The sequence below is a fragment of the Mercenaria mercenaria genome, chromosome 4, assembly GCF_021730395.1.
Source record: "Mercenaria mercenaria strain notata chromosome 4, MADL_Memer_1, whole genome shotgun sequence".
NCBI lineage: Eukaryota > Metazoa > Mollusca > Bivalvia > Venerida > Veneridae > Mercenaria > Mercenaria mercenaria.
This window is the reverse complement of record NC_069364.1, coordinates 12639795-12651361: the sequence shown is the minus strand read 5'-3', so window position 1 is coordinate 12651361 and position 11567 is coordinate 12639795.

The window sequence follows — 11567 nt, the reverse complement described above, 5'->3', positions numbered from 1 at the left end:
ATTCTGTTGCCCTCAATGAGCTTACAAAAGTTATCTCATTCCGACGCCTCATTGTGCTTGCAGGTAGTAGCTCAGTCTGTCAACCTCAATATGCTTGAAAGGGGGTATTCTTATTTTGTGACTTTCTTGTGCGTGCAAATGGGTATCTCAATCTATCGCTCTAATTGTAATTGCAAGGGGTATCTGATTAGCTTGCTCTCAATGGTCTTACATTCTGTCGCCCTCTATATACTTCCAATTGACATCATATTTTATCGCCCTCTAATTGTAAAAATGCATATACACTTTCCATTTGATGCCTTTAGTATCTTTCAATTGATATTGTTTTTCCGTAAACGTTGCGCTTTAAGTAATATTACCATATAGCCCTCAATGAGTTTGCAAGCAGTATCTTATCTTACAGATCTTAATGTACTACCAATTATGTATTGCGATGCCATCAAACGGCATCTCTTTTATCGGCATTAGATCTTGCGATCTTAAAATCTCCATAGCTATTTTCACCCTTTTTTAAAGTTTTTAAATATAATTACATTCCAAAACCATCTATACTTACACGCGCCATCCTTTAAAGCAGTCTGCAATGTGCTTGTAAGCGGTAAATAAATCTTTGTGCTTGTACAGAATCCAGGAACACTGGTTAGGTTAACTGCCCGCCGTTACATGACTGAAATACTGTTGAAAAACGGCGTTAAACCCAAAACAAACAAACAAATGTAAGCAGAATTTCTGACTATCTTTCAATGTATTTTTGCAAGCACCAAACCTCGAAGGGGTTGCGGCGTCATCGAAGTACCTGCGGTACTTTTCAAAAAGTAGCTTTACTTTCAAATCCGAAAGTTCCTGTTTTTATGTTTTGACAGATCGAATGTCACCTATAGATATAATTTACGACAGCAGTGACGATACGTTTTGGGTCAGCGGGAAGAAATGAGTCCAAACAGTCGCTGATGTGGAAAATTTCACGTTTCCTTCCAAATTTATTTTTTTCTTGCGTTTCTAGGAAAGTGATCATTTGCCACTACATTTAGCATGGATGTATAGGTAAGATACAACTACACCCCGCTACACTTCCTGGCTGATTTTTGAAAAAGAAATGCTCCATGCAGTAACAAAAAAAAACACTCACCGATCTCACTCATTTTGTCAACATTGGCGAAGTATCTGTGGTATCGGAAGCGAAGTACCTTCATTCCATCATCGGCGCAGACGGTACCGCAGGTACTGTTCCGTACCCCTGTTCTTACAATTTCAGTATTTTCATAAAACAGCTATTCGTCCTTTTACTCTTAATGTCCGGAAACGTCATATCATATTATTCGTAAATATCGAAAGTTCGTATTGTCTTTAATACAATAATAGCTTATCAAATACCCGGATGATTTTGTGGTTTCACCCATTTACCACTTTCAAGTAGTCTCTGAACCTTATCTCCTCAAGGTTGCACTTCAAACGATCTTACCTTTCTTCTCTTACAAAGATCACGAGTTTTGTTTTCTATTCATTTCTTCTCTAATTTCAACTTAATACAGTTAGATAAACCACTTAATATCATTTAATTATATAAAAATATTTAATCGGGTATATATCGGATTGAGTCATATTGCTGTAATGCTAAGATTTACGGGAGAAGGTAGCGTGATTAGGTAACAGCCGACGACCAACGCTGACCTCCCAGGTAATCATAGAAAGTGTAGGGACATATACGAGCACATAAGATTGATACAGATACTCTTTTTCAGCTTAGTTTTGACTATTTGTCGCGCCAAAAGTCTGATATTTAATACTATATTGTACAAAAATTTCATTCATAGAAACATGTTAATGTTGATGTTGTATTTGTAATCGTTAAAATACGTTTCTAACGTTTCATTCAGAAAAATAATTCTTGATTAATTTAATCACGCTAATTTTAGAATCATTCAAATGAAGTGTACTTGTTGTACTTTTTAATTGAATAGTTATTGAGGCCATGCTAAATTGTTTTACGATTTTACATTTGTCATATTTGAATGGGAAAAGATGTTAGTATATTCTAATTTATTACATATTTGAGCAAAGCCAAAATATATAAACCGTCGTCACTAATAGTCCTTACCTTGCTTACAGTACTTCCACTTTTTGATCCACTTTATTTTCGTGAACAGTGGATTTATTTTGCAATATTCAGATATAAAATATGCATAATTCTTGAGGTACCCAAGGGTGACAAAATATCTTTTATAGCGTCATTTATGATCAAAAACGTATTTTAACCATTGTAAAAATCGGACAAAAACGCAAGTTTGAATCATTCTTTTCGAAGGTTTACAAGATGTTTGCATGGAATTGTTGCTTATATATTCTAAGATATCTTGTAAATTTAATAACATTCCATTCCAAATAGAGTCAAAATTGAATTCCTTAAAAACTTTGGTGTCAAAAATGGTTGAACTTTTCAACAGTAAATACATCCATCAAAGTCGCTTTTTATGAAAAATTCAAAACTAATCAAGATAATTTAGATATCTTAGAAATTACCTACTACCGCTCTCGTTCATTAGAACGATGTACATGTATAACATGAATAGTATTGCCTAATATATAAAAAAATATGAAGAAAAAAATGTGTGAAGGAGTGTCAAACAGTAGGAAGGTTTAACCATTACCATGATTACCCTGCTAAATTTTTATAATGGACTGGTCCATCATTTAATTTGGGCAGTACCACTTATTATTCAAAGCGGTGTTCCCTGAAAATTTACAGACTGAAAAGCGAACAGTGCAGACCATGATCAGACTGCACGGATGTGCAGGTTGATCTTGGTCTGCACTGGTCGCAAAGGTAGGATCACTTGCCGCCAGCAGGCTTAAAGAGAATTCCTATAGTTTTTTTCCTTTCATAGAATTTTTTTAAATTCTCATATATGATAGGAAAATTTGTGCTGAAAACAATGAACAAATAAAAACAATAGGTCACCAGGCTTGTTTTTGTGAAAAATTGTTCTGAACACGCCCACTGTTGCTGAAACTGCCAGCGATTTTTCAACATTTTCATAATTTTCTGCTTTTTTATAAATACCAACCAAAATATACATCTAGGCAGCACAATACGGTTTTTTCTTTTTACAGATTTTATTATATACTTATTTGATATCATAGTCATATTTGTAATACTCTATCCTTACTATAATGGGTACAAATAAAAAAAAATATTGTTTCATATTTACTTTTGTAAACTTTTTTCAATGAAAAATACCCATAGTGAAGAATATTTTTTTTAAATTTTGAAAAAACTCTTTCATAGAATTTTTTCTTTTTCTTCTTGTGTATAGATAATTGTATTTTGAGCATAAAAATGGCTAAAAATGTATGGGTCACCAGGCTAAATTTTATGTTAAGACCGCTAGAATACAACACCTGTTCGGACGGAAATGGCACGAACCTGGCCAAATTGATTACATGTATGTCTGCTAAAAGTTTAAAAAAAAGTTTAAAAAATTCTTAATTCTTTCTATAATTGAATACTAAATAATCTGAAAGGTGATATTGTCTTATCAGTACTAAGTCATTTATCTTACATTATATGAACAACACTGTCTTTGTACTAAAATGCGATGTGAAAACACAACCACAAAAATAGCAAGATACCTGTCAGGCATGATACTTGTCAATACAACATAAACCAGTATCAACATTTGATTACTGATATAACTTATCAAAAATGTTGTTTCATTCAATATTCCTCATATTTAAGATCGTCTGTAACATGTTTCAACAAATGTTGACTTCAGTTCAGTTTTCCATAGAAAGTGTCGGCTGCGCAGAAAGATGCGCATAAAAAACTATAGGAATTCCCTTTAAGGTTTAGCTTACTTTACCTATTAATGTGCGTGAATACTTTATTACTAGCTATTGACAATTTGACAAAGTTTTCATTGGGCATTCATTTACATCTACATTAATATAACGCGTAAAAAATGCTTGGGGGTTATCAAGTACACGAAGTCTTTATCAAAGAGATGCTTGCTTTTCTTTTGCTTCCTCTATTTTTTATTTCTTCTAAAAAAAAATTCATTCGTCATGATGAAAAAAATAAGTTATTTTCTCGAAATATTCCCCTTCTATTTTTTTGTGAGCTGGTTAAAGGTTAGGCATATAGAGCATCCGAATTAAAAAAAAAACCTTGATACAAAATTTAACATCCGTTACAATCCCTGGTCAAGGAGACAAAATGTCTTGGTTAAACTTGTATCAATGAAACATGAAACATGATTTTAGATTCGGATTTCTTACTTGTGCTGAAAAAAAGCCTTATTGGCGTCCTAGGTAAAGTTTATATTACTTTGTATAAAAGGCTGCTGCCGATTGGATAAAAAGTTGAATAAAAGTGTGTGTTGAGAAGATCCTTTTTTTTTAACTATGTAATGCAAACGATACTATACGTCATAGACTGTGGTGTTCCCTACATGACATATTAGGAAAAAAAATTTGAGGTTTTCCGTGTAGCTTAAAATCCAGATATACAATTGATAGAATTGCTAGCTGATTTACCATCATTTTGCATGCAAGACAGTAAAAGGATTTTTTGTTTTAAAATGATTCCGAGACGACTACATTTTATGTGCAAAATATTAAATATTTAAATTTTCAAAATAAATATTTAATTTCACATTGCATAAAATGAACATTATCCTCAATGCATTTACTATATGGCTTTCCTCAGAAAAATGCTTTCTTTTCGTTTCGGTAAGCATACTGACAAAGGGGAGATATCCATATAACTAAGATACAATTAAAAGATGTACATTTTTTTTATGTGCTCAGTTCATGCATGCTTCATGCAATGCAATATAAAATATCATAATCATGCCACAAAAAACGATATTTAAATACAAATGCAATCACCACTTAATATAATCTGCTTAGATGTGTTTCTATGAAGTCTTATTCAATGCAATATAAATGTTGTATCTCTATGACAGATTTATATATACATTTTTTTGTATATAATATGTACATCATTTAATCACTTGCTAAAAAATCGTGTAGCATAATTATATCTGTATATTTACCACGTTAGTCTTTATATTATATCATTTCTGCTTAGACTTATTGTACTCATATTATGCATTGTATGTGTTTCTTCAAATCCTATCTTATCTTATCTTATCTTTTTGTAGAACACGGCACTTGTGGAGTACTTTAAAATTTAAACTAATTTGCAAAGAATATCTTATGTGAAAAGAGATTTTCCTGACAGAGAGAGAAGCACAATTTTACCGTACAAATTGACTAACCCAATATCTGTTTGGAAAGAGAGAGAGAAAAAAAACAAGATCGGTAGGCTTTCACTAATTACAAATATCAAGCAATAATATGACCTGACATACGTAGGTAAATCTATCAAATCACGAAAATAACAAACTCAATATCCTTATTAGGGACCTATATTTTACATATTGTTAAAAGATATAGATTTTGTCATTTAGCAAATCACAAAAATAAGAACTGTACACATTCCATTTAAGATATAACAATATTAATGTATTATACTTATAAATTCTAAAAGATAATGCTCTAATCATCATTTGTTTCTATCTCTATAGCAATATTACGAGAAAAATGTGTATACATGTACTTTAATGACACACAGTTAGATTACGCCTAGCATCATGAAGACTTAGGACTACCTGGAAGAAACATGACCATATAAATAACATGTGCATCAGCTTCAAATGTAGACACTTACAAAGAGTTACTTTAAACCAAAACTACATGTCTTACATGAGACCTATTTTAGAATTTTGTAAGATGACTTCAGTATGAAGCTGTTAGAAAAGTTACAGGTTAAATCAATTCCGCCTCAATCAATAAACTTCTATGTCACTTTCTGATTGAAGAAAAATCCCAAAATTAGTTACAATTTTAAAAAAAAACAATGGTATATTACCTGAAGACTTGAACAGAGTTTTTCCAAACCCTGTCATAGAAAATATATCGTACAATCTAAGAAACAGAAATTACTATATTACCATTGCTATGAGAACTCAGATAATGTTCACATGCATTTATCCTATTTTCTATTTTCTCAAATCTAATATTCGGAATTCACCATTACTTAGGGGTTTTTTTGTACAAAAGTAAATTAAAGCTACTCGCTCATGATAACAAAATAAATAATCCAACGTATTAGTTTCTCCGTTTATCCATATGGTATGAGACATAAATTAGTCAAACTATAATATATAAATAAACTAAAAAAGAACAAATTTAAGGATATATAATTCGAATTGTTGACCAATCCCTTTGCTTTTTTTGCGGGGGGGGGGGGGTTCGTTGTTTTGTTCTTTTTTCGTCTTCTTTATTTTTGTTATTGTTATTTTTTGTAATAATTGATATTGTACACATGCTAGGAGCAGATAAAATATGATTAAAGTTTAAATTGAAACTGAACTGTTACAACGAGAATGAATGCACTGATTGTGTCAGAAACTAAATCACTATGGCGTAGGAAAACGTTCAGCAGGGACGGACCGATTTCTAATATTGGTAAAACTTGTGGTCCGGTCCCTTTGGTATTATCACACTATTGCAAGTGTACTTTGATGTACTGTAGTGTTATTTGTCTTGATATACTGTTGTTTTGCTGTTGTATATATGTATGTATCTGTATATTCATGTCTTGTGTGATAATTGCAATAAAATATGATTAAATTAAAACGTTCAATAGCCGTATTTTGTATTACTTGCTTACATAAAATTGCTTTGTTTTCATTTTTACATTTATTTTGTTCAGTTATATAGTCCAATTCGTTGAGGATGGCCAAACATGCATCAAGTCTGTCTTCTTTTTTTTCTTATCTTTAATCTTTATAATTATGGTATTTTGTAAAAGCGATGTGGACAAGTGGTTAAGAAGCAAATAGTTACCCAAAAAAAGGAGTGGGAGAAAAAAGTGACACGCAGAAAGAACAAAACTTTGAAAACTCTTAAATATAATCAGCTTCATCTACCCCAAAAATATCCCCTATAGAAACCTGTAACCGACCATTTTTAAACAGTTTTCCTTCACGAACATGTAGTCGTCACGGATACAATATTGAAACAATACGTCTTGATCTTGCAGATAATTGTTTGTTATCTTCGCTTTCCATTACCGACTCGAGTCAATAAATTTTCGACCGCGAAAAAGTGTTAAATTTCATAGCAATTTGATTTTTAAACTTTAAAACTCCATTTTTACAAAAGACTTGAGAAAAATGAATGCATTTATCGTTTAAAATCTCACAAAACAGTTTCCTCTCATGCGATTTTCATTTTTGAAAAGTAACAAAATTTTAAAAGATCAAAATACTTATCTAAAGAAGAATTTCTCAAGTAAAAGGGGAATGACACAGTAGCGAAATCTTTGGATATCTGATACGTTCTTAAAGCTGATAGTACAGAAAACATGTGCGTTGATATTTCAAAACAATTTGTATGAATGCAAGAGAAAAACAAAACTCTTTAAAAACAAAAAAGAAGTTAAAAAGAAAGGATACTGAAATTGGGATGGTAACTTTAAAAAAAAAGACTTAGATGTAAATGTATGCATCGTGACAATTTTGAATTCTCAATTTTTGTTACTTTATCTCTATCGTCAGTTGTAGGTAGTTCCTATTTATTGAACAAATGTGTAAAAGTCAAGTGTAGACAAAAAAGTTTCAATTTAAGATCAAAAGAGAAAACGTGATAGCCAAAAATATCAAATAGTTCATATTTAAAAAAGATTTTGCTTTGACAAAGTATCAGTACACGCTAGTCAGTCCATTACATCATATCTTAAAGTGAACACATTACATGTCCATTCATCTGAGTAACTTAAACATGCTATATTCATTCCAACACATGAGAGTACATTCTGTCAACAAAAACAGTGACCTTCAGCAGACTTGTTTTAGATTTTCGTATTTAGAACCTATGAAATAAACCGTTGCCCTTAGCATCAACATAAAAGAAAAACCTAAACGAAACATGCAAAAAATGTATCCAAAATATAGAATTAATAGCGAAATAGTTAAAGTATCGACAACATTAAGATTACGATCGGAATTCCGACACTATTTGTCTGTTTGGAAAGTTGATACAAGATCACCTGAACATTTGCAAAGAGAAACACAAATGTTTGCAAACTATTTGACGGTATCGAACATTAGTTTAATGCCTCATTGCGGCTGCGATTAGATGATAAACAGGTGGCCATCTTTTTCCGAATGGCGTACGAATATAATCGTTCTAAGAAAATTACATAGATAATGATTATCATAGTAAAAACCAATGTAATTATGAAAATGCAAGTCAGATGTTCAAATCTTATATCAATCTGATAATTCCGCTTCATTTTTAGATTCAGAACAGCCTTGAAATTACTCTTTTCAGAGCAATCGGTGCTTGTTTCCGGACCTTGGCATCGGTAAAATGTAAAAGGTGTTTTGCGTAAGTTCCACCGCAATTATCAATATCTCCGTCATTAGCTTCGTTTTCTAGTCTGAGAGCAGAAGTGCTGAAAGAATGGAACACTCTGTATGTTGGACTGACCAGGTGCTACATTGCTATGGTGTTAAGTACATCTTCAGATCTAATACCCAACGTCCTAGCACACGTATACAGGTTTGGGCAAGAAAACAGAACATTTGACATGCTGTCAGTTACATCAACCAAACATCCGAGATTTGACCAAGTGTAAATTTGCATTGGTATTAGTTGGCATCTCAGAACAATTAAACATATTGCTAAGTACGAGAGACAAGCCTTTGGTACTATTGCGATGACATAAATTATCCCGAAACACCAAAATTCCTGACCCTTAATTGGCTACATATGAAATATACGCCTAAGTTACAAAGTACCAATACCATAGTGTAAGTTAACTCATCAGAACAATTCTCCAGAACCGTAGCTACGTAACGATATGGGGGATGAGTCTGTGTCGAGTATTATTGAAATATTGTTTTTACCTTGTCACAACAATTCTTCAGAATCCTGACTACGTGTGAGAGATAAGTCATAACATAGGCTATGCGTGAGGGATAAGTCTGGGTACAATTGTATTGGTACAAGTTACCTAAGCAGAACAATTCTCCAGACTCTTGGCTGCGAATGAGTGATGAGTCTTAAGTGTCATTGCAACAGAGTTTGTTACCCTGTCAGAATAAATATCCAGATCTTACGTATCTTTAGTACCATTGCGATGAGATAAGCCTTTAATACTATTGCGATCATGAAAGCTTGACCACTGACTACGTATAAGACATAAGCCTTTAGTACCATTGCAGTGATGTTAATTACCAAATCTAGAACTTGGCTGCGATGTGAGAGATAAACAGTCTTTAGTACTACTGCAGAGGCATCAGTTCCTCACCGGATCTAACGCACTTCTGCTTCCTAGAAAACCTCGTTTTTCATGGGAAGAAAACAATAATGTTTTCGACTCAAGTATTTTACTTTGACTATATACTCGCCAACCGGATCAGTCAATATAGAAATCCCGGGCATTCGAATTTGAAGTATAAAAACAGACCAGAGCTGCCTTCGGGTGGTCCACATCTAAACGTCCTTATTCGCGTGTAACTTTCGCAATTAATTGCCAGTACGATTGCGTGAATGTATCGTTTTCCATTTCAGTCATTTTGTATCAAGTGAATGAACACAAGTGAACGTCTTCATGATTTAACCGATGATTTCAACCGTATGACTAGTTCTATCCCAGCTGTTGAGCGCTATAATTATACCAGGCACATTTCAGGGTAACTTAATAGCCAACCTCACACTTCTGACTAGCGTCCGTGTACACGGTTATCTCTGAGCAACTACGGACAATACTTTCGTTGAAAGTTGGTAATCTCCGATCAGTAAGATATATATATTCTATCAAGATGAACTTTCTTCACTGAATTAAGGAAATCATCCGTTAGACAGGCTATCACGGGAGTACTGACCACAAACAGTACATGCGTGTATATAGCTTTGACAAGATCATTGAAACGAAACATTTGGTTTCAACACTAAATTACCCTAACTGATACATTTAACAGGAAATATACCTGTTGGTCTATAGTTTTCGTCGTTGTAGTCTATACTTGCTTATCGAATATGAATAAATGATTGTGAAATAATCTAATTGTTACTATAAATGGTCTGAGTTTCGTCGCTTCATTGTTACATCACTAAAGCGGTAGACATCGTAACCCTTCATTTAGTCAAAATACATTTGCCATATTTGGTTTGGAGTACCCTTTTACCGAACTGCGCATTTTAGATGAGAAATGCTCGATTGAAATGTTCAAGTAAAAATTCCCATTGGGTACCATGTCCCTCATAGTATACCTTAGGATAGGACATAAACATGCTCAATTGCAGTTTCTTCCTGGTCTGGTGTCAATGCGTAATACCGTCTCGCCGGTGCGAGCCTGCAAGAACCGTCACATGCAACACCGTGATAAACAAGAGCTGTCCGTAAGACAGCGCGCTCCACTATTCGGCGATCTGACAGTAAAATGAATATAATGTCTCAATAAGAGACCTTTACTTTTAAAAGGAAGATACACCAAGGGGCATAATTCTGTCAAGAACACAAATTAGAGTTATTGGGATTGTTACCACACATGCAGATAATAATGGTACAGATATATTTTGAGGTTCAAGTCATTATCTTATATAGTACCAAAGTTATATCCAGAAAACGAAGTTTGTCAAAAAATTTAAGTATGAAAGGGGCATAATTTGGTCAAAAATACAAATCAGAGTTATGGGGATTGTTACCACACATGCAGATGATGATGATAAAGATACATTTTATGTTTCAAGTCTTATCTTATGTTGTACTAAAGTTATATCCAGAAAGCGAAGATTTCCAAAAAATATTATGTATGAAAGGGGCATAATTCTGTCAAAAATACAGTAAGAGTTATGGAGATTGTAACCAAACATGCAGATGATGATTATAAAGAAACATTTTAAACTTCAAGTCATTATCTTTTAAAGTATCAAAGATATGTCTATAAACAAAGCTTTCGAAAACATTTAACATGAAAATAATTCCAAGTATAACAACTTTGTGACCTTGACCTTGGGTATAATGGGCACAGCCCCTGCACATACTTTGTTTGTATGATGGACAATGTTTAAGTGAAGTAACAGTAAGATATAAGCAATAGTAACAAAGATATGATAGAAAAACAAAGGTTGCCGAAAAACTTTAACCTTAAAAATATCCTGAGTAAAACACCTTGGTGACCTTGACCTTGGGTATAATGGGCCCATCCCCTGCACATACTTTGTTTGTATGCTGGACAATGTTTACGTGAAGTTACAGTAAAATATATTCAATAGTAACAAAGATATGACAGAAAAACAAAGGTTGCCGAAAAACTTTAACCTTAAAAATATCCTAAGTATAACACCTTGGTGACCTTGACCTTGGGTATAATGGGCCCAGCCCCTGCACATAATTTGTTTGTATGCTGGACAATGTTTATGTGAAGTTACAGTAAGATATATGCAATAGTAACAAAGATATGACAGAAAAACAAAGGTTGCCATAAAAC